Raw genomic sequence first — 24,095 nt, 5'->3', positions numbered from 1 at the left:
ATGTTAAAGTTGAGAGCTCCTAGATTTCATAACAAATGCTTTAAGAATTATTGGACTCTTTAAATGTTGGGCACTATAATGATTTTAAATATTAAAAATAAAATTAAATATTAAAAATAAATTTTAATAAATATACATAAATGGATGAAACATTCTAAAATAAACTTTAAATATTAAAATAAATTTTAAATGAATACAAGTAAAATTGAAAATAAATTTAAATGTTTCATGCATCAATTTTAATTATAAAAAAATTAACTATAAAAATAATCCAGCTTGCAACTGCACACTCACCTTCAGGCATACATAGGTCTGTCTGATGGTGAGGTGCTGGATCTTTAGCCTTCCAGCCTTATGACTGCCACAGGACAGGATGTTTATTTTCCATCTAGTACTGCCACTCTGATTTACAGGCAGAACATCCTGGGTACCCCTTTTCTCTAACCAGGGGATTCACCCAAACTCTAACATAAACTGCATATGGAAAAATGTCCACAAAGTGTAAATAAATGCCTGTCAATAACCCCCTTTTACTTTTATAAAAAGAAGTATAGTATGTGTAGCCAAAACAGCAAAATATAATCAGCATAAAGTATTTCCTTCTGGATACTTGCACTCCTATGTTTATCGCAGCTCTATTTAGTATAGCCAAAAGATGGAACCAGTCTAGATGTCCATTGAAAGACTGATGGATAAGGAAAATGTGATATATATACACAACAGAATACTACTCAACCATAAAAAAGAATGAAATTCTGCCATTCACAGCAACATGGATGAGCTTGGAGAAAATTATGTTAAGTGAAATAAGCCAGGCACAGAAAGAGAAATACCACATGTCCTCACTCATACGTAGGAGCTAAAAAAATAAACAAATAAATAAAAAAGAAAAGAAAGAAAGACAACAATCACAATAATACACTGAACTTTGAAAGGAAAGAACAGAACTGAGGTTACTAGAGGCGAGAAAGGGGCAAAGGAGGAGGGTTAGCAAGAAATTGGCAAAAGGTCATAAACAATGATTACATTTTGTAGTGATGACTATACAAATTATCCTGATTTGTTCATCACTTATTGTACTATACAGGTATTGATATTCAACTCTGTACCCAACAAATACGTACAATCAATTATATTTCAGTAAAATAAAATTTAAAACCTTTTAAACAGCAGAGAAAAATAAGTATCCCCTTCTATGATTGATTAATTGTCAAAAGGACCATTCTTCCAAGACCCTTTTCCAGAACAATGCAGCCACCCACACCTGCATTGCAGGGATGAGAATAATTGGCTTCTATAGATTGAGCTTTTTGGAATTTTTCATATTAATATTCTTATAAGAATTGATACGTCTATAGCACAAGCTCCAAGGAGGCATATATACCTCCTAAACTTTTTATTGTGGATGTTGGCATGAGTGACCATGGCTAAACCATTTCCTTTATAAAGTGATGATGATAAAACCTGCCTTTAGGGAAAAAAAATGGACAAGTTTATACTGGATGTCTTTTAACATCCACCTACAAATGGGTTTTTGTGAGAAAAATCCACTCAAGCTCTATAGTAATAATTTGCATCCAATTTTGATGTGTGACCACTGACAGCTTCCAAACCCCCAACCCTCCCTTCCTCCTCTCGCCCGCCATCAGGACAAGCCAATTCTCCCCTTCCCTGGCACAACCAGGAAGTCCTCACCACACAAACATAACCTGTCCAGCTCTACCTGATAAGCACAATAATCCCAGGGCTAGTGGCCCCTTCCTGCTCTTTCGAGCCATTTCAGACCTGCTTGTCACCCTGCCCTGCGCTCCCCAGAAAGCATCATTATTGTGAATAATAAACCTTTCCATACCCTCTTAGTGCATGTGTAGCATCATCAGTCTTGACATCTGACCCAAATTTCAGGAAGGGTGTTGATCTGGCTGGCATAGGGTAGCCACAAGACAATCTCCCTCACTGGATGAGACTGACATTAAAGAAAAGTACCGTTGGGAGAAAGCATCTTCTTGGAAGAAGAGAACACAGAAAAATCCTCGTGTGCTTGGACTGACAGAGCTGTATGCATGTAAACAGAGATTTATTCCCCAGGCCCCCACTTACCTGCTCTCCAGCAGGGCAGGTTGCTGCACATGGGAATGTTGCTCCCCCCTCCACATAGCGGTGCAAGGACTATGGTCTGAAAAGTAGGGGTGAGGACTGTCTCCACCTGGCCAGTGAGGGAGGAGTAGGACAAGGTGTCCATTGCGTAGAAGCCATACTTTGAAGAAAGAATCCTCAGTGGTCCCTAGTCCATACCTGACCTTTCAGTACAAAAGGGCATACAGGCACTTTAGGGCATTTTAGATGATGGCTTTCTACTAAACTAAGAACACCTGGATTCCCTCATTTACTGACTACTAAAGAGCAATTACACAGCAGATGTTCTGAGAAACTGCCAACCTGGACTGAATTGAATTAATGACTTGTGGAGGTGGAATTAACATCTCTTTACTAACCTCCAGGGCCAACTAGGATTCCTTAGCACTATTTCCTTTCGTTTTCTTTAAGCACAAATTCAACTTAAAATAAGCACCTGGCTGTTCTACTGAAATCAAAGCATGAAAAATTCACTTCGGGGATATTGGCTTCCTTGATGTCTTATAAACTTTTAAAATTTCCAGTTTAGCTAAAAAAAAAAAAAAAAAAAAAAAAACAAGAAGAGTATTTATGTCAAGCGACCTACGTTAACTTATACAATTCCTAAATTTAAAGGAAGGCTTATCTATATATAATTATTTAAGAAAATAAATTCCCTGAACCCAACACAAACACATGCACACACATCATAATCAAGAAAAGCAAATAGAAAAATTCTGAAATGTAGAACTACCTAGAGCAATTACATTGTTTATTCAGAAAATATATTGACAAACCTAAATCCAAAGAAAAACTTACTATTTCTAGTGGGACTATGCTCACGAACAGGAGTCAGGCTTTCCGAATTGTAAGAATAACTGTATCCCCTTTAGCTCACCCACTGCAGGTCAAGGTCGACCAAAGAGTGGTGGAATTATAGTCCCACCCCCAACTGCTAATCAGCGGAGGTCAGAAATAGATGTCTAGAATGGTTACACATTTTGTCTTCAATTCAAATTATATTTTCTATTTTGCTCACACAAAATTTCACTACTAGTATCAATAAATTAATCATCTTGCTACTCATAAAGCAACATGAGAACATTTGAAATATAACTAAGAGGAAAATGGACACTTATCCATTGACAATTATCAGGAAAACATCTTAGAAAAGCAATAGAATTCAACAAATATCTATGAAAAAAACGCACACACCAGGATCAATACTAATGGGATTGTATGATTTACCAAGCCAGAGAAGTTTAATTAAATTAAAGAAAAAAGTGATGGGGGCTGAGCCCGTGGCGCACTCGGTAGCGTGCTGCGCTAGCAGCGCGGCGACGCTCCCGCCGCCGCGGGTTCAGATCCTATATAAGGATGAGCGGTGCACTCCCTGGCTGAGCGCCGGTCACGGAAAAAAAAAAAAAAAGAAAAAAAAAAGAAAAAAGTGATGGGATGATGCATACTTTTTTTTTTCTATTTTTATTGCATCTTATTAAGGAAACATATGGACAATCCAAGTGTAGAATATGAATTTTTAAAATTTCATAAGGTTGCAAATCAAAGTGATGTATTTAATAAAATTTCCCATTAAATTTTCAGTTTTCAAAGGGCTCCTTTCTTTTGTAATATATCTATTGTCAGCTAAATTAATGAAACCACAGCAGAAAATCAAAATAACTTTTTTTTTTTATGATTAATGTTAAAATACCATGATGGCAAAAATGGTTTCACAGAGACTCAGTACCACTGAGTATCCAACACAGGTACGTCCCTGAGCTGGATAGACCCTGAGCCCATGCACATTAGCATAATTCTGATCTCTGATACATAATTAATTTTCTAAAATGCCCTCAGCATTTATCGAAGTATTCAGAGGAATATCTGACATTAATTTGTTAGCGGTTGTAGGCTGCAAAAAAGGTTTTGCTCTTTTCTCTCACATAGTGGGTTTTAAAACTTACAGGATAAATCGGAGTGATAGTCTTTTACATAAAAAATTCAACATGGTGCAAAACAGTGCAAAATAGTGCAGAATAAATTTTCCCACACTGTTCACACAACACACTCTAACTCTGAGACCAGCCTGCGGAAAAACTGCTTGGATCCTGTACAAATATCTGGTCCAAACAATACAAATGTCACTGTGTATGCCCAAAAGATTGTTCATTAAGGTTACTTCTAACAGAGGATTAAGACCAGTGGTCTCCTGACATGTAATTAAGCATTGCAGTTGATCGTGGTATAGTGTCTACATCTGGCACTTTTATCCTGTCCTTCCAGAATTTCTTTCTCATATTATTGGCTAGTTTTATTACACCTATTAGCAATGATCAGTGATTCCTGTAAACACACCAGAGGTATAAGAAGTCATTTTGCACACATCACTGAGAGATGTTCACGTGTTCATACTGGCTAATTTGACTGTCCAGCTACGCCCTGCTTCATAGGATGGGGGACATTATCTGAATAAAGAGAGTTAATTGTACCTTCTTATGCAGGTGGGGTCCTCACATATTCAGACTAAATGAATGACTATGTTCCAACTTCAAAGTGCTATTCCAGTTGCTGTAGCAGCAGAAAGGGGCCTTGCAAAAACCAAGTCTAGTGTTAAAAAAGACATTTAAAAACCTGTCAGTGTTAGCACAGAACAGATGAAGCTGTGGTACAAGATTAAGACCGAATACAATGCCTCTGCTTCAGAGTGATGAGTGAAGGTTCTAGGATTCTAAGGTAGACTCTGAAAATGCCAAAAACAATGTGAATAAGATTATAGTTAATGTTTTCTGCTGTCATAAAGCTAAAGGTTAAAATCTGATTTAGTTTCATTGACTTTCAGTAGCTATCTTTCAACCTATAAGGTTCATTATGTTCGTTTATGAAGAAAATGTAGAATAATGATATCTGTACACTTTTGTATTTAAATCTATTTGTGCCTGGGCATAAATCCTTAAATTTGCAAAATGGAACTTTCATGTGAAATTTGACAACTTAAGAATTATGTTAATAAAGACATATTTTTCCAAACTGAATTTGAGTTATATTTTTCTTTCTGGTGAGTTCACAAAAATATTTGAGACTTTAAAGTTACAGAAAAACATTTTTCTTGAGTCGATCTTTTTTCCTTCTAAATGAAAATTGGGCTTTTATGTTGAATATATTTGTTTCTTAGATGGAGAGAGAAAAATGTGCATCCATCATTATTGTCTTTTGTCAGAGAGTGTCAATAATTAATATGTCAATCATTTGGAATAGAGAAGTCAATTGACAGAAAGGAGCAAAAAAGCATCTCCACCCAGAGGGCCTCCAGGGAAACCTTAGGATGAACTTGCATATCCTAGAAGTGATGCTGAAGCTGCCCACCAGGTGGTCCATGGGCACCCCACACCTGCACCCACGCTTCGTTGCTCTCCACCAGGTCAAAACAGAAAACATGGTAGGAGCTCCACATCCCTTGATGGATCTGGGAATAAATAAATGAGTGTACAAATAAATGAACACTAATGATAATTCTTGGATGTTAAATACCTTGCAGTTCGTTCTTAGAAAAAGACTCCTCTCCTAAAACAGAAACCATGTAGAAAAATGCATCTTCAAACAGAACTTTAATCAATCGTGTCCTAAAAATGTGAATTTGAGAGTACTTTATGGCATCTGTCTCTTAACATTAGACAGCATAAATGTGTTTGACTTTTAAATACTGTTTCTCATTTATGCCACTTTCACTCTTTCATCATTTGAAAATCAGTAAATAGATATTTTCCTTAACCCTGCTGTCATCCCGATAAGGACGGCCACTGTTGTAATGATCCAACCCCCTTTGAAACTCTCTGTGCTTTGAGGTAGAAGGACTCAGGTCCCTAGGGCTGGCCGCAGGGTCTCTGAGTTATGCAAATTTGGGGGCCCTGGTCTCTTGCATCCTGCACAAGAGAAGCGTGGGCCATGGCACACAGTTCTCAGCAGCAGTCAGGGCCCTTCATGGCTAGAATAAGGATCCGTTGCTGAGTGTCATGGCCCTCCCTCAGAAATCCGAGAGTCTGGGTGACTATGCAGCTCAGAGTATTGATCACATTACTTGAATTTAGTGCTTTTACTTATGCTTCAGAGGTCAGACAGTGAGTTCTTCCATGGTTTATAACTCTCCATATTTGTTTGTATTGACAGCAACCCCCCTGGTGCTGTATTTGATCAAAATGGCTCTCCCTTCTGCAATGGTCTCCCAGGTGAATGTTTTGTACAGAATCTGGCTGAATGGCCTCCAGGAGGATTGCAGGAATGCTCAGAAGCTTGACTGTGTTTACAGGATTATCCCCAGTGGCTCACCTCATCTGGATTCAAAAGAGGTCCCAAGTCACTTATGTAGGATTCAAAGGTGCCAGTAATTTGATCAGATGAGACTTGGCGGAATCACACAGCTGAATGCAAACAGATGGAAACCTGGATCCACATACTGCTTTCCAGAAGAATGTGGGATATGTAGGGAGGAGGAAGAAGAGAGAGACAAGTGTCCTCCCTTCCTCTTCCTGCAGACCCAGCTCTTTCTGTGCTCCAGGGCACCTCCCTTCCCAAGGTGCCCTCACCTCTTGGTTGCCTTCTTATCTGATAGCCACTGGTTATTTTAATATCTGCTATGGAAAGGCTCTTTTATACCCCACAACACTACCCCTCCCCTGCCACCAAAGCCAGTGGGACTTTTTTACTCCTTATATAAACTTAGTCAGCCTAGCTCATACCCCTTAATTTTTCCTTAGGGGTTATGATAGCTAACACCTGGAAGAAGAGAGAAGTTTGAGGTCTTCTCATTTTTACTCTGGATTCTATCAAATGTAGGACATGTATGAAAATAATCTAAGTGATTCATTTTCAGAAATGACTTATCTGAGGGCATTTTATTGAGATGGTAATTAGTTACTAGCCCCTTGTGTTTTCTTCATTTTCCTGGAGGGCTGCTGAACAGATAAGGCTCTCCTTGAGATGTTAAAGAGTTGCTAGCTCCTTTTGTTTTCTTCATTCCCTGGTGTTTCCTCCTTCACAGGGCTTTAGCAGGCCCTTTCGAGGGCTTGTCCTGAGCCCCCAGATAAAGGAATTTCTTGCAAGGGGGTAATAAATTTTAGGCATTGTTCACGAAGATTGTGCATCCCGTAGTACTCAGCCAATGAGGAACTGTCAATGTAACCATTTCATGTATGCCTGCCCTTCGGACACCCAAACTTTGCAAGGCTGTAATTAAAATCTCACTTTGCTATACCTCATGTTTCCAGGTCCATCCTTTGGCACTGGACAGGTGAGGGCATTTCTCATAGACATAAGCATTTCTTCACTTTCTCTAAATCTTTGAGTATCTATACCAAAGGAGGAGTGAAAATAAGGCTATACAGTTTACTGGACTGGACTTGCTATGCTCAAGTACCGTAGGAATTAAAAAGGAAAATGGCTCCAGTTATTACCCAGCCTGTGCTGTTGTGCTTTTCAAATTTACTCACTGCTTCCTGTGAGTCTGTATCCAAAGTGCTGTCATAATGAACTTGTATTTTCTCTACTGTCTGAAGCTTCCTCATGAGGACTCTGAGGAAAAACCAGCATGCTTCACAGTAATGAAGAGAGGTAAACAACGGCATTTCCCAGATCTAGAATTAGATAGTAGTGATGTTTACAAAACTTTGTGAATATAATAAAATCCACCTAATTGTATGTACTTCAGAAAGATAATTTTACAGTATATGAAATATATCTCAATTTTAAAAGGCTATTACACTAAATTGCTCTCACCAAGTACAATTTTTTTTCTATTTTTAAAGTTTTTTTGATTGATGCAATAATTGTACATATTTATAAGGTACAATGTGATGTTTTGATACATGTATGCAATGTGTAATGATTGAATCAGGGTAACCAGCATATCCGTCACCTTAAACATTTACCATTTCTTAGTGGTATGAACATTCAAAATCCTCACTGCCATCTATTTTGAAATGTATGATGTATTATTGTTCACTGTAGTTACCCTACTGTGCAACTGAACACCAGAACTTACGGCTCCTATCTAACTGCAACATTTCACCCATTGACCAATCTCTCCCCATCTCACCCCACCCCTTCCTTCCTCAGCTTCTGGTAAACACAATTCTACTCTCAATTTATAGGAGATCAACGTTTTTTTATCTTTCTATGCCTGGCTTACTTCACTTAATATGATACCCTTCAGGTTCTTGCACGTTGTCACAAATGACAGGATTTAACCCTTTTAATCCTTTTTTTATGGCTGAGTAATATTTCATTGTGTATATATACAACTTTTTTTTTCTACCTACTCATTCATTGATGGATATTTAGGTTGGTTCCACATCTTGGTTGTTGTGAGTAGTGCTGCAGTAAACATGGGAGGGCAGATGTCTCTGATTTCATTTCCTTTGTAGATGATATACCCAGTAGTGAGATTGATGGGTCATAGGGTAATTCTTTTTTTAGTTTTCTGAGAAACTTTTGCACTGTTTTCCATAATGATTGCACTAATTTATGTTTTCACCAACAGTGTGTAAGTGCTCCCTTTTCTCCACATCCTTGCCAACACTTGTTATCTTTTATATAAGAAATATATTTTAAAATACATAAAATATATTTCATATACATGTAATATATATGTATAAATATTTATGAAGTATATATAAAGTAAACATCAATTAAAAAAATTTAAACTAATTGCTCTCACCATGTGCAAAAATCTTTTTTATTTCTATTTTTAAATAAACTGAAATATATTAGAACATTATTGGGCAGAGGGGAGAGGGAAAATCCCAGAAATATCAAACCAAACTCTTAATAGAAGATGAAGGGAAGAATTGTTACCAATCATAATTAAGAAAGAAACTGATAAATATATGAAAGACATTGAACCAAGATGCCGGGTACTGATCAAGCTTTATTAAGGGAAAATGTCTGCAGGGCTGTCCTCAAAATGGAGGACAGCACCACGTGTAGGGGTGAGAGAGCTTATACAGGGTGCCAAGGGCTGGCTGATACAATCACGGAGGGGCATTATGCTAATGTGGAAGCTATGTAACCAGGGTGGAGAATTGTGCCCTTGTGGAAGCAAAAGGGTTTCTGTTTCTCAGAAATCATGAGGTTTCTTACAAAGGGAGGGGCTGGCGACTATCTTGTGCTTATTCTATGCAAAATGGCACTGGTCACGTCCAAGATCCATCAGTATATACATTGTCACCCTGGCAAACAGTCCATGATCTACTTTCAAATCAAAAGCCTGTCTGAGGGTGACAATCATCTTTGAATTCATGTCACTTTACTCTGTGTCAGATTAAAACGATCTCCCCCACATCCCACTTCTGAGTGGAGAGGCTGATCCCCTGGAAAATCCTCTTGATTCTGGACAGTGGGATGATATTTAGTCGTACAACTCCCTCTTACTTTCACACCCATTTTCTTTAGGCTTTGAAAATTCTCCCAGACATCATTGTGCAAATGCCAACAACCCTGTGCTTTGTAGCTCCAGATAAATTAAAAAAGCATAAACCCCATGGAAATGTGAATTACAAAATGTATAAGTCCAGTTACATGACATTTTCTCCCTTATGCAGTCTTCACAAAGTCTTAAAAATAAAAAATCGGGATGATTTAGGGCCGTGGTTCTGAAACCTTAATGGGTATCAGAAACACCTGGGGGGCTTGTTAACACAAATGGCTGAAACTCTCCTCTGAATTTCTGATTCAATGGGGCCTAGGGTGGAGCCAGAGAATTTGCATTTCAAACAAGTTCCCAAGAAATGCTGGTGTTGTTGATCTGGTGCTGCTGATTTGGAAACCACACTCTGGAAACACTGATTTAGGAAATGAAGGACATTAAATTATGTTACTGCTTTCAAGGAACACAGAGAATGATAATACTTTATTTGTTAAATAAGGAACTATTTTATTAGTTCCAGGGCTTGTTTACAGGTTTACAGAGATTATGAAATAAGCACTAATGATAGATTGCCATTTGCTTGCTAATCTGATTTTCTCCTTATTCTAGATGCCAGCAAGGAAGAAATAGCATTTAGTGATTCCCTCCCCACTTATGTTTTAGGATTGTTTCACCTTTAGCTTTCCACAAAACTGCTAAATCACCATTTGGAGGTTGCATTATTCTTATTTTATTACTATTACTGAAAAAAGGAAAAAAGTCAAGATTTTAACTTTTCTTTCTTATTTATTTACTTGCAACCATCTTATATGTGTTTGTAAAGTTAGCACTAGGACTCACAGACCCCTTGAGTCTGTTGCACAGACCGGGTCACAAATCCTCCACATACAGGTCTACAAGCTAGGTAATAGGAAAAACGTCCTGTGAGTCATGGGTAAGAAATTAATAGGCTTTATTCAGAGCTAGGAGCAGCCATCCTACTGGCTTCCCTGAGAGTTCTGAGAAGTACCATGAATCAGAGCTGTTAGTCCTTTATTCTCAAGTCCATACCCCAGGACACCTGGATGCCCACATAAATTACGTTAAGAGTAACAAGGAACACGTGAGGATATTTACAGCAAATGCTCTGCAAGATGTGAACATCTGAGGGGTCCTGATCATTTTCCTATATTTTCTCAACAGCGTTATTGCTATTTTCTTAAGAGAATGGTTCAGATTATCTAAAATCTTTCCATAATTTCCATTAGTATGGCATTTAATTTTCTTTTGAAGTGGCACTTGCTGAAGTAATCCCTCTATAGACTTGTGCTTTTTCTTCTATTTTTCCAATTTCATTTGCTCTGAGTTGCTCTATTCATCTCACCAGAACTTTTCAACAGACAGAAAAATATCTGTGTCTGGGTCTCAGAGCATAGCTTAGAAGAGGTTCAAAGTCAGCTACAGAAATGAATGCTTGTCGATGTATCTAGAGATTCTGAGGAGCCTGCTCTTGGTATTTAAGGAGAGGATAGCACTTATAATTATACACAGTATCCACTTCTGCATAAACCACAGGTTACTGCCTGCAGCACAGTTTGTGAAGTAGTGCCTTACTACACAGTCACTCCTGTTTTTATCAAGCCAATAATAACTGATTCTAATGAAATACCTCGAGAAGCTTATAATAGACAATAGTGAGATCAGTTAGGCTTCGTGAACTTGAAGACAAAAGCAGGTGGGAATCAGACTGTAGACTGTCCCCTGCTGGGGGTGGCCTATGTAAGAAAATATGAGAGATCAACACTCCACTTGCACAGGTTAACTGGGTTTCAGAAGTGTCTTCTCTCTTTCCAGGTGGTCCTTTTGCTCACACTTGCCTTTCCTTCCTTCTCTTGCTTTTTCGCCTTTGCTGCTGCTTTCACCTTTCCTATTTGTATTTTCCTTCTATGTGCTGCTGTCAGACCATGTACTCTTGAAGCCACTACAGTCTCTTTTTTGTATGTGAATCCTACATTTTTATAAAGGTACAGAGCTAGGGCTAGGGTCTGGAGCTCACAGACCCCTGGAGCCTGTTCACAAACCCTTCACATGAAGGTCTATGAGCTAGGTAACTGGCAAAAAGTTCCTTGGAGCCTTGGTTGAAGAAGGAATAGTCTTTATTCAGCACACACGACACTATGAACTAAGCAGACCACAGAGAAACTCAAAAACTCAACTGCTACTAGCAAAGTCCAAAGAAAAACTGAGCAGCTGACAGCAGAGTAAACGTGCTCTATTTTTAGATGCGAGCTCTGCAGCCAGCTGTGCTTCACAAACTGAAGAACACACAATAGCAATTAATTAAAAAGATACATTGGTGCACATGCACACCAACTCCACCCACACACAACTCGTTTACAAGAAAGGTGCTGTTCCACCTAGAACCAGATCTGAGCCAAGGCAGCCTGACTAAATTATCCTATTTTCCCCACAATCCACCCCTTCAGGGTCCCTTGCTGTACAATCTATGCATTAAAAATCTTCCACAATGTTCCCTTAGTGAGGATAAATGACCCTTTTACTTATACAACCTATTGTCTGTTTGATATGGCTTAAGGCTTATCTTTAAACTTGTCCTGTAGTTCTGTCCTTTAGTTGCACATGTCTGGTTAGTAGTCATCATTGGTGTGATTTTTCCATGGGAATCTTGTAGTTATACTGATGTGAAGTTCAGTGCATATTCAGTAGATGATCACACCAATGTATGTATGTATGCAGTTGACTCTGGTGCAGTGCCTGAAGCCAGAACACTATGGGTGAAAAGACAGAAGGGTTATTGGTACCAGTAGGGGACGTTCTCACCCCTCTGGTAAGACACATGCCAGTTTGCCATCCTGAGAATGGATGGTTGCAAGAATAAGTATCTAACCTGGTTTATGATACCATACTTTATCTGCTAACACTGTGGGATCTATAGGGGAATGCATGACTGGCCATAATGATAATAGAAATGTGCTCTTTAGAATAGAGCACTTATCTGTTCCAGGCCAGGTTACCTTTACTTAAGGAGGTCACGTACTTGTCACCCAAGGTGATACTTGCAAGCCTTCCTCTAATCCTTAGCCCCAAGGCCCTATTAAGCCAGCCCAGCATATATGGGGAGCTTTTATTCTCCAAGGCCATTCCCATTGTACTGTCTGTCCTTGTTGTAGACAGGTTGGGGCTGGTAAAAGAACATTTCCATTCTTAACATATCCTGGCTTCAAAAGCTCATCTTTAGTAGTGACTTGCAGTTGTATAGGTGCTGCAGCCCTATGCAACAGAGCTTCCACTGGAGAGGGCCCACCTTTGTGGGGTCTCTCATTCAGAATCCTGACTGTCGGCCATAACCATCATGTCCACCCTTCAGGGATGGGGGTTGGGCAGATAGCCTTAGTCCCTTTTTTAAAAGACCACTGTACCATTCAATCATTCCTGCCACCTGGGGATGATATGGCACATGTAACTTCCACTGAATAGACAACTGGGAGGCCCACCTCTGAACCCCATGTCCAGTAAAGTGGGTTCCATTATCACTCTCTATGACTATAGGTCAGCCATACATGGTCATAAGGCTATTCAAAGCCTTCACAGTGTTTACCTGGTCTGGGGCCTTACAAGGCCATACAAACAGAAGACCAGTAGCTGTATCAGTAGCAGTGAAGATGTGTCTGAAATTCTCTGACCTTGGCAGTGGTCCGACAAAGTCCACTTGTCATCGAGTCAGGGGCACCCTTCCTCGAGTTATTTGCCCATCTGTATGAGGCATCCACTGGGGGTGTGGACTCTCTCCAGCACATACTGGACAAGTACGACAGGCATTCACTACATATTCCCATTCTATAGGCAGGGCCCATCTTTGATCCATCATCCACATGGTTTTACTGCCAACATGCTGCATTTGGTGATGTAACCACTGGACTACATCAGCTGCTGGTGCTGTCTCCAGTCATCTTACCTTAGCCAAGGCATTGGCTTCAGCATTGCCAATTTAACATGAGGCCTCCGGTCCTCTCCTGACTCCAAAAGATGAGCACCTTGGCCTCCTCCTTAATTGAAATGGAAATTTCATCTGCCTCCTCAGGAGCAACCAAAAAGTCCTTTAAATCCACTGAGTACACCTTGCTACCTGTTTCCTGACATTTGGTGAAACACTGTTCAGGGCACAATAGCTGCCACAAGGCAAACAGGACTGCATTTGGCTGCCAGTCAGTTTTCTTCCCATCAATCCCTGCTGCAAGCAAGTCAAGCCACATCTGCTTACGGCTAATGGTGCTTGGTTCCTTTGGGATAAAATCCCAAGTTTTCCTTGGGGGTTTGGTCTTACCCACCTTTCGCTATTTTTAGATGCAAGCTCTGCAGCCTTCTCTCCTTCACAAACTGAAAAACACACAATAGCAATTAACTAAAAGATACATTGGTGCACATGTGCACTAACTCCACCCACACACAACTTGTTTACAAGAAATGTGCTGCTCGACCCAGAACCAGACCTGAGCCAAGGGAGCCTGACTAAATTATCCTATTTTCCCCACAAAAGGCCGCATAAAATTCACCATGGTAGTACAGGTAACACTTTTCCTTCTTATATTTACTGAAAACCTGACATGAATATCTAACTTTAAAAAGTTGTAGTTGTTCCTATGTGTTTACAGTAGAAGTTTTTATCTTCATTGTGTGCCAGAATTCCCTGGGAACATGATTACAGCTATAGGTTCTGAGGTCCCAGGCCCCAAGAATTTGATTCTCAAGGTCTGGGGTGAGCAAGCAGCCTATTTAGTAAAAACTCGAGATATTTCTGTGCTGGTTTAGCTTTTTCTATCTCTCTTTCTAAGGTTGAATTGGATTTAAAGTCAAAGAAACATTTCTATCCTCTTTTAATCAACCAGAAAAAAACTAGTAAAAACATTAAAGTTTATTATATCTGTAAAATAACTTCTATAAGTAGTAAATTTCCATGAATTGTGGCAATAAAAAAAAAAATAGCCCACCATTTCATTCCCTTTAACAAGGAAGTGTGATCCAGAAGAAGAACCCTGGACTAGAACAGCAGAAGGGTTAGGGAGACATTAAGAATTCCATCAAATTCAATAGAACTACAAAGTGCATATTTGCTATATATGCTTAAGAAGAGAAACGGTCATACTTAGATGAAACATTTAAGGGAAACAACTGGAAGAATCTAAATTAGAAACAACTACCTTTTATAAGGCAACTGGACACCAGAAAAACATGACTAAACCAATAGCTGTTCTTATATACACTATAACCATTTAGAAATAGAAATGGAAAAATTATTACAAATTACAAGAATATAAGTCATTCTTAGAATAAAGAATAAGAATAAAGCTTATTCTTAAAACGCTTATGAATAAGTATAACTGAGAAGGCATAGACATATACAAGGACAACCTTCATTTTTACAGAGGTCATAAAAAGTGCTCCAAGGAGAAGAAAATGTCACATAGACATCAGCTCTCCCCCTGTGAACGTTCAATTTTTCACACAATTTCAACACCTTAATAAATTATCTTTTAAACTGAAGCTATTGATTCTAATTTAAATGCCCAATAACCCACGAGTAAAAATAAGCAAAAATTTTTTGAAAAAATATGAGTTGGAGATATTTGCATACCAGATTCCTTGCACAGGAAGAGTAACTCAGATACTAAAATATTCAAGTGTGTATGATAAGTGTGGCATTTCAAAATCGGTGGGTATATTATGGCCTTTTCAAAAATTGTTTCTGGAATAATTACTCATTTAAAAAATTTAAAGTACACATCAAAAAATAATCCCACATGAAATTAAGATTTAAATTTTAAGAAGAAAATATTCTAGAGGAAAATATAAAATAATTTTTATAACTTTGGGTCAGAAAGTATTTTTCAAAATAGAATACAATATTCAGAAGGAATAAAGGGGAAACATGAGAGATCTGTTACATACCGTTCAAACTCTTACACATACACCCACAAACTATAAACAATTAAGATACAGCCTTAAGGTACAGAATAAAAGAAAACATTTATAATTTGTTACACATAAAATGTTATATATTTCACTATTTAAAATATACATTAAGATAAAAATAAATCAGTATAAAAAATCAATAATACAGAAACAAGCAGCCCATTTTTTTGAAGTGATCAATGGATATAAATCTCAGTATCTATCATGGAAAAGCAACTTAATAAGCCATTTTTGCCCCTTGTATTGGAAAAGTCAAAAAGTTGATAATATTCAGTTAATGTATTCAGGAAGTATTTTGGGAAATGGTCACTTTCAAGCACACCTGCTAAATTTGTGCAAGCTCTCTGGAATGTAGTTTAATAGTGCCTATTAAAAATATATGCACAACCTAGGAACAAAAAATATACTTTTAGAAATTAAAAATTAAAAATATACAAATAAGGATGTTAATAACAGCAATATATGTAATCGAAGAGGGAAAAAACTAAAACAACTGAAGTGTTTATTAATACAGAAAGGGCTAAATACTTTTTTCAAGATCTCAGAGAGCTTAATATATGCCCTCTACGGTTTGGGAGATGTGGTAGGTTTTCACCTGGTTTCCCCCTGGAGAATCCAAGAGACGATACGTAGTCTAGCTGACTCCTTTGGCCTTTGGGCTCAGTTTGACACATTAGGACATATCAGGGCAAAATGGAGTGAGAGTTTCCTCTGGATGAAGGGTAGTTCTTGTGCAAGACAGAGCTGGTGCAAGATCATCTTAGATGCTGTTCAGGAGGGTCTCCTGGAAGAGTGGATGAATAAAAGCTGGAGGAAAGGTGGAGTTCCCAGGGTCTGTAGGTGGAGGAGTAACCAGGGCCAGTAAAGAGCACCCTGCCCACTCCACAGTGAACCATGAGAACACCCATGAGTAGGTCAGCTTCCAAAAGTTTCCAGATTCAGAAAAAGCAACACGAAGACATGTAGGTAGCTGTCCTGTAAGAGCATGTGTTTTCAGTTACATTAACCATTTGCAATCAAATTTTTCAATTTTTCAAAAATAGTAGAGCCTACTCTTAAAAAACATTGTCCTTTTCCCTATTTTTACAATAAAATAACTAATTTAGAATCTTTAAGGTAAATTGTTTTATTCCTGTACCTCTAAGTTCTCCACATAGCATCAGCAAAGAACTTTAAATATTTTAAATTGGCTTCAATATTTAGAATATAAAATGTCTTCACTTTTTAAATAAATACAGATTGGTATATTAAGTATTGTTACTTCCATCCTTTAACAAATAACTTCCCCCAAAAGCATCTTATTAATTTCATTCACAAAGAAATCCATAGTCTAATTCTTTGGGCAAAGAAAGGGCTCTAAGTCATAGCAGCAGCATCCACATAGGACTGTCCTCTATGGTCTTTAAACCACCCAGGTTTGCTGGGAAAAAGTCTAATGGGCCATAGATTTTCTGCTCATTCCATATGTTACTTGTGAATAATAAAGCACACAAATAACTATAAAGTTAAAGATGGATACATTGGATCATGTGAAAATCAAAAGCTCTGTTGACAGAGGGAATGGCAGGTCATAGACTGGGAGAAGCAAAAGAGTTATAACCGGATCATACAAGGAATACCTGAAGCAATAAAAAACCACAGCCTGTCCAGTAGAAACTAGGAAGGAGACGTGAATAAATATCTAACAAGAGACACCTAAGTGGCCAATAAACTATAAAAAGATGTGCAACTTCTTTATAATTCAGGCAGATGCAAACTAAAACCACAGTGAGCTTACCCTGTACATCCACCAGATGGTAGAATGTAAAAGAGTGACCACACCCAGTGTCGACCACGAAGGGCAGCGGCCAAAATTCTCATGCACTGGTGATGGAAAGGTAAATTGATACAATCAATTTGGGAAACAGTTTGGCATTATGTAGTAAATTTCAATGTATGCAGACTTTAGGATCAAGGCATTCCACTTCTAGGGGAGATTTCATTCTTAGGTATTTAGACAACAGAAATGTATGAATACCTGTGTGCCAAGTAACTCAGGGAGGGACAGGCAGAATCTTACCTTGCGAGTGTATGTTTGGGGAGGGGAGGACTCAAAACAGGAAAAGAAATAGATTGAAAATAAGAACCGACATTTTCAAATCTATTTAGTAATGACCTTTATTCTTTGGACTCCTTTACTGAGTTTTTAATTATCTGGATAATAATCTTTTTTAATGTTTTGTCTTGTAGCTGTGGTTTTAATGGAGCTGTCATACACAGTGTTGCACTGTGAGGCTCTGGATGTAATAACCACAGGTTACAGAGAACACTGGTAATTGTTAATTGTGGTGAGCCTGCTTTGATCATTTGCTTATCAGATCCATCGAGATGCACCTTCTGGTTGCATTCTCAAAATCTTTTCTGTGTTCCAAGTTACTGCCAATGTCCTTTTGTGTCTAGGCCTTACTTGATTGGAGGAATGACATCTAATTGAATAGTATGAGAGCGATTTTCTAGTTACACAAACAGAAGAAAGATGATGTTCTTATTTCTGCTTTTCTTTTTTCCCTGAATGCACTTTTGCAACAAGAAGACAGACTCAGAAATTCTGCGGAAAACCAAAGGAATCTTTAGCACAACCTCCCAGTCACTCTTAGTCCCAGCAGTTAGTGTTTCATTAAGTTGTGAAGCTTGTTGTGTACTTTCCCTGAACACTCAAACACAGGTAATATATTCTACTCACCTGTGAATTGATTTACAATGTATTTGCTGCTGGGAGACCTACGTAAATAACTTTCACCAATGGAATATATTGGATCCAAGCTGAGATGATTAAAAATGCGCCTGCTTTCTCCACACTATCTTCTCCCCATACCCAGTGAGCGCCCAGTGCAACCTTAGAAATTGAATATTGACGATGCAGAGCCTCCATCAGCCTGGGCCCTTCCAACACCCAGCTCCCACCCACCAGCGACCAGCAACACCCATGTGGCACTCACTATTGTGTGAACTAGAATACACTATTTTTTCTTGTTACATCACTGAAATTTGGGAATTATCTATTACAACTGTTAGCATTACCTACCTAATAGAAGTTTGATTTTAAATCTTAACTTGAATTGTGGCATAAACCACTTGATGCGCTGCAAAAGTGACTTGAGGACTCAGTGAGTAGATAAAAGACGTGTTGCAAGGGAGAAAGTAGGAAAGAAGAGAGGAGATTCATCCCAGGCTCTGGACATATCCTCCTTGTTTCCCCACCAGAAACATGGTGCTTTTTATGTGGTTTGCAATCCCATGTTTGGTCTTTATCAAGAAGTGGTGGGCAAATTATTTAATTGAATTCATTTTCTTTTCCTATCCAGGTGCATCCTTAAGAATAAAATGTGTGTTGGGGGGGAGGGTGTTGAAGGACAAATATGGAATTAGAAAGCTGATATATGTCATTTTAGTACTACTAAGAAACATATTGTGGCCAAAACGATACACAGGCACACTTTGCATTTCACAAAACTGTGTCTGCCTCAAAGAAATGTCATTCTAATCTGAATGCACATAAAGTAGATTGAACACAATGTGGTACAGTTTCAGAAGATTCAATCCTTTTAAGTTCTCCTAGCCCTGGAGAAGCTGGGAATAGAGAAGGATGTGACAGTGACAGGGGTACAAAGAGGAGATGTTTTTAAAGCGTATGTAATCATGAGTAGGCCTCTTCTCTCCCCAGCTTCCAGGAGTAATAATAACCCCCAGGACAAATAAAAAACATTTTCTCTACAGAAATGGAAAGTGTAGTCTGGGAACACCCAGATGGCCCAGGAGGGCACTGTTGTCCCAGAGTGAAGCCTACTGCATTCAGACAGCAGGACATGAGCTCCCTGCTCTTATCCTGAAGGGCATCCCCATCAGCAGCCCCACCCATGAACACAGAGCTCCAGGAATTTTTAAAAAATTTTTAATTGACACATTGTAATTATACATCTTTATGGGGTACAATATGATGTTCTGATGCATATATACATTGCATAATAATCAGGCAGTTTTTCTAGTACTTCTTTATCACAGACGAGTGGACACAAAGGATTCCAGAAATTAGGAGAAAGTCTTCAGTGTAAAAAAAGGAAGCACTGAATGAACCAATTTAAAAAATAGAGAATCCTCTAATGAGCATCCTCAAAGGGATGTCCAATAGTATAAGCATTAGAAGTTGCATTTAAAAGGAAGTATATTCATAGCATACAACTTGGCCCATGAATTATTTTGCTTATGAGAGTTGATCACTTGCTTATGATCATTTGCTTTAGAGGAAAGATAGGTTTCACCACTCTAGTGTACTTTCTGGTCACATGGCAGAGGAAGGGAGTGAAAAATTTGAGAAAAATAATCCAATCTACAATAGCAAGAATCAATAACAAAGCACAGCAGACTTAATCATGGTCTTAGAACTGAATATCAATACCATTAACCCTGACAACAAAAAGCAGTGTGCAAGGAGGAAAGTAATCAAGGATTGTAATAACCACAAATTACAGAAAGGATTAAGGGGACACAGTTTATAATTAATAAAACAAAAACAATGACATGGACATGGCATATATATAGTTCGCATTACTTATATCACGCTCTGAGAATTCCTGTGTTCACATATCCAACTGAGACCTCTCCCTTTCACCCCAGACTTACAAGTGTAATTGATTGCTTTGCCTCTTCATCTGGATAGCTAAGAGACACATCACACTTCATATGACATTTATATGGAGAGTTCAAAATGGTACTCTTGGTCTTCCTCAAAAGCATCCCCTACTTTTGTCCTCTCCATCTCTGTAAATAACAATTCTACCCTTCCAGTTGCTCAGGAAAAATCTTTGTGTCATCCTTAACACTTAGATTTTTCTCAGGCTTAACATTCATCCAAACTATTATCAAATCCTGCCAGCACTATCTTCCAAACATATCCAGAACCTGACTTCTTCTTACTGTGTCCACTGCTACAACCCTGTCCAAGATGCCAGCATCTCCTACTGGGTTATTGCAGTGGCCTTTTCAGGATTCTTGGTATCTCTGCTTCAGTTCTTCCCTCCTGAAGTTTATTCCCCCCAAATCTAAGATGTTTTAATGGCTTCCATCTCACTCCAAATACAAACCAGTCCAGAAATGGCCTCCAGAGACCTGACCTCTCATACCTCATCTCTTACTGCCCTTCCTCTTGCTTTACAGAGCTGACCTCTCCACTGTCCCTAGTGCTCTTCAGACACACTCCTGGTTCACAGCCGGCCCTGGCCCCAGCTCTTTCCTCTGCCTGGACCATTCTTCCTGCAGGCAGCCACACATCACTCCCTTTCGTGCCTCAAGTCTTACTCAAACTCCAGCCTCTCAGTGAGCCTTCCTGACCACTGCATTTAGGTCTGCAACTTCCGGCCAAAATACACACAATCCTACCCCCTTCACAACTTTGTTTTCCTCCTTACCTCTGCTACCCCAAATACCGCATATTTTATGTTTTAATTGTATCTCTTGTTTTAGCTTTTGCTCACAGTCTAGCCATGTTAATGGCATAGTAGCAGGAACTTTTATTGATTTGATTCCTGCTATATCCCAAGGCCAGAAATAATGCCTGGAACACAATAGGTGCTTAGTAACTTGCTGTAGAAGGAATGTGTCTTTTCCCCACAGAAGAGACATCAGTAGAATCAGTTTTAAGCACAGGAACATTTTCAAATTAATAGTAGTAATGTAAGAGTAGACCTTCTACACTTTATTTAAGATATACATATCTATTTCTCTTGGGCCACTTAGGATCTTTGATGAAGACAAACAGTAAGAGTGGGTTGTGGTCTCTTGAAGGTTTTGGTGAAATACCCTGGCTGCTGCTGCTCAATAGCACTGTTCTTTTCACTTTTCTGAAGAAGTTTGAAGTCTTAGAATGCATATATTTTGAACTCATCATTTCTCTGTTTCTCATCTTGGTTTTGTTTTGTTATTTTGTAATTTACTCAGTTACTGGATTTTTTCTCCATCTTCTCTGCATCAGCTGCTGTGCAGGACCCAATTTGAAATAGGAGCACCTGGGGCAGCCAGGGTCTCTAGCTTCCAAGCAGTTGCCTTTTTGTTATGATTCACATGCAAAACTGCAATCTCTGTAATCTAGGAAATTTTTGTTAGAGAATCTGCTTGGCAGTGATGCTTCTTGCAAAGCAGAAGGTAGTCAGAGAACAAAGGAATCTTTTCTCTGGTAGTATTGATCAACAAATAATTCCCCCTTCCCATTTATTAGGAAACTATCCTCCAAGATTGGGTCATGGAGAGGGAGACAGATATAGGATTAAATTTCATTTCATGACTCAACAAGTCATTAACTGGTTATGTAAAAAAGCAAAACTCATTCTAGGAACCCCCATTTAAAATGCATAGTCATTATTACATAGCGTAATTTTTTACAAGATTAGTTAGGAAATTCCTATAGTCCATCTGATGGGATGCAAAGATGAGTGATAAAAAAAAGGTGGGGACAAAAGCAGGTCAAAAGCCTGTGGGGCAAAGAATTCTTAAGTCAGAATTCATTTAAGTAGGTGACTCATCTGCTTAAGCATGAAGAAGCAGAGTGGGGGAGTTTTAGTTCAAAGAATAAGATTACTGGAGAGGTGAGCCCAGTGTGATGACATGGTCCGCCCCTCCCCCTGGACCAAGTGGGAGAAGCCAGGTCCCTGCGGCATGCCCCACTGAGAGGTGAGTGTGAGGCTCATTCTAAGGTCACAGTTTTTGGAATAGTACCCAAGGTGGTATAATAGCCACTACCACACCTACTCTAAAGCAAGGACCATACACGACCACAGTAGCAGCCAGGGCCACTCTACAGGTAATCTATGGCTCACTCGACTGCACTGATAGAAGAAGAGTCACCAGTAAAGCCTGCAAATATAGGAAAAAATCTTGATCCTCATAGCCAACCTCAGTGTAATAGAAGAAGCAAACCCTCTACCAAATGACTAAACGTTAATGAAAAAATACTACAACTACAAATTAACAAGAAGATATGACACCACCAAAGGAATACAGCAGTGCTCAAATTTCAGACTCCATGAAACAGGGAATCCTTGAAATGTCTGAAAAGAATTCAGAGCAATGATTTTTAAAAAACTTGAAGAAATAAAGGCAGACTCATTAGAGAACACAATGAAACAAGGAAAAATATCCAGAAAATGAAGGAGGAAATTTACAAAGAGAGTAATACCTTTAAAAAGAGTGTAGCAGAACTCCTAGAAATGAAAGATTCATTCAATGAAATAAAAACACAACTGAGAGCTTGAGCTGCAACATAGAGCAAACAGAAGAAAGAATCTCAGATCTCAAAGATGGTCATTTTGAAATAACTCAGGCAGACAAAAAAAAAGGAAAAAAATATTAAAAATAATGAGGAAAATCTAAAAGAGATAGAAAAGAACCTCAAGTGCTCTAAAATCAAAATTTTGGGTATTCCACAAGGGGAGGAGAAAGGAAAAGGTATTGCTCGGCCCTTGTCTGGGTTTTTTGTTTTGTTTTGTTCTGTTTTGTTTGGTGGTTGGTTGGTGTGGGCCTTGTCTTGTTTCTGATTTCCTACTAACTTCATCTGTTTTCTAATGGATCATTTCTTCTTGTCTTAGTCATTTATATTATGCATGCAAATGCTTGACTGTTATGTTGTGAATATTTCCATGCTGTTAGGCTTATACTTAATTTTGTATATGGTACTGAATATCTGTGTCAGCATACATATACATAAATTTTTTAATCACCTGACAAAAAAAAAAAAAGAAAAAAAAAAAAAGAAAGGAAAAGGTATTGAAAGTCTATTCAAGAAAATAGTAACAGTAAACTTCCCAAGTGTAGGGGGAGATACAGACCTTCAAATCCAGGAAGCTCAAAGGTCCCCAAATAGATTCAACCCAAAAAGATGCTCCTCAAAACAAAATATAGTTTAATTTGCAAAGCTCAAAGACAAAGAGAGAATTCTAAAAGGAGCAAGAGAAAAGCATCAAGTCACTTTTAGGGGAGCCCCCATCAGACTAACAGCAGACTTCTCAACTGAAACCCTGCAGGCCAGAAGAAAGTGGAATGATATATTCCAAACACTAAAAGAAAAAAATTGCCAGGCAAGCATTCTTTACCCAGCAAGTCTCTCCTTCAGAAATGAGGGAGAAATAGTGTATTTCCCAGACAAAGGAAGACATAGAAATGGCCAACAGGTACACAAAAAAAAATGCTCAACATCACTAGTCATCAGGGAAATGCAAATTAAAACTACATTGAGATACCACCTCACCCCAGTTAGACTGGCTGTAATCAAAAAGGCAGTGAATAACAAACCCTGGATAGGGTGTGGAGAGAAGGGAATGCTCCTGCACTGTTGGTGGGACTGTAAATTAATACAACCACTATGGAAAATGGTTTGGAGGTTTCTCAAGCAACTATAGATCTTCCATATGATCCAGCAATTCTTCCTGGGCATATATCCGGAGGAATGGAAATCATGTTGAAGAGATACCTGCACTCCCATGTTCATCGCAGCTCTATTTACAATAGCCAAGACATGGAACCAACCTAAATGTCCATTGATGGATGGTTGGATAAGGAAAATGTG

The sequence above is a fragment of the Cynocephalus volans genome, chromosome 2 (genome assembly GCF_027409185.1).
Source record: "Cynocephalus volans isolate mCynVol1 chromosome 2, mCynVol1.pri, whole genome shotgun sequence".
Taxonomy (NCBI): Eukaryota; Metazoa; Chordata; class Mammalia; order Dermoptera; family Cynocephalidae; genus Cynocephalus; species Cynocephalus volans.
This window is presented reverse-complemented; position numbering follows the sequence as displayed.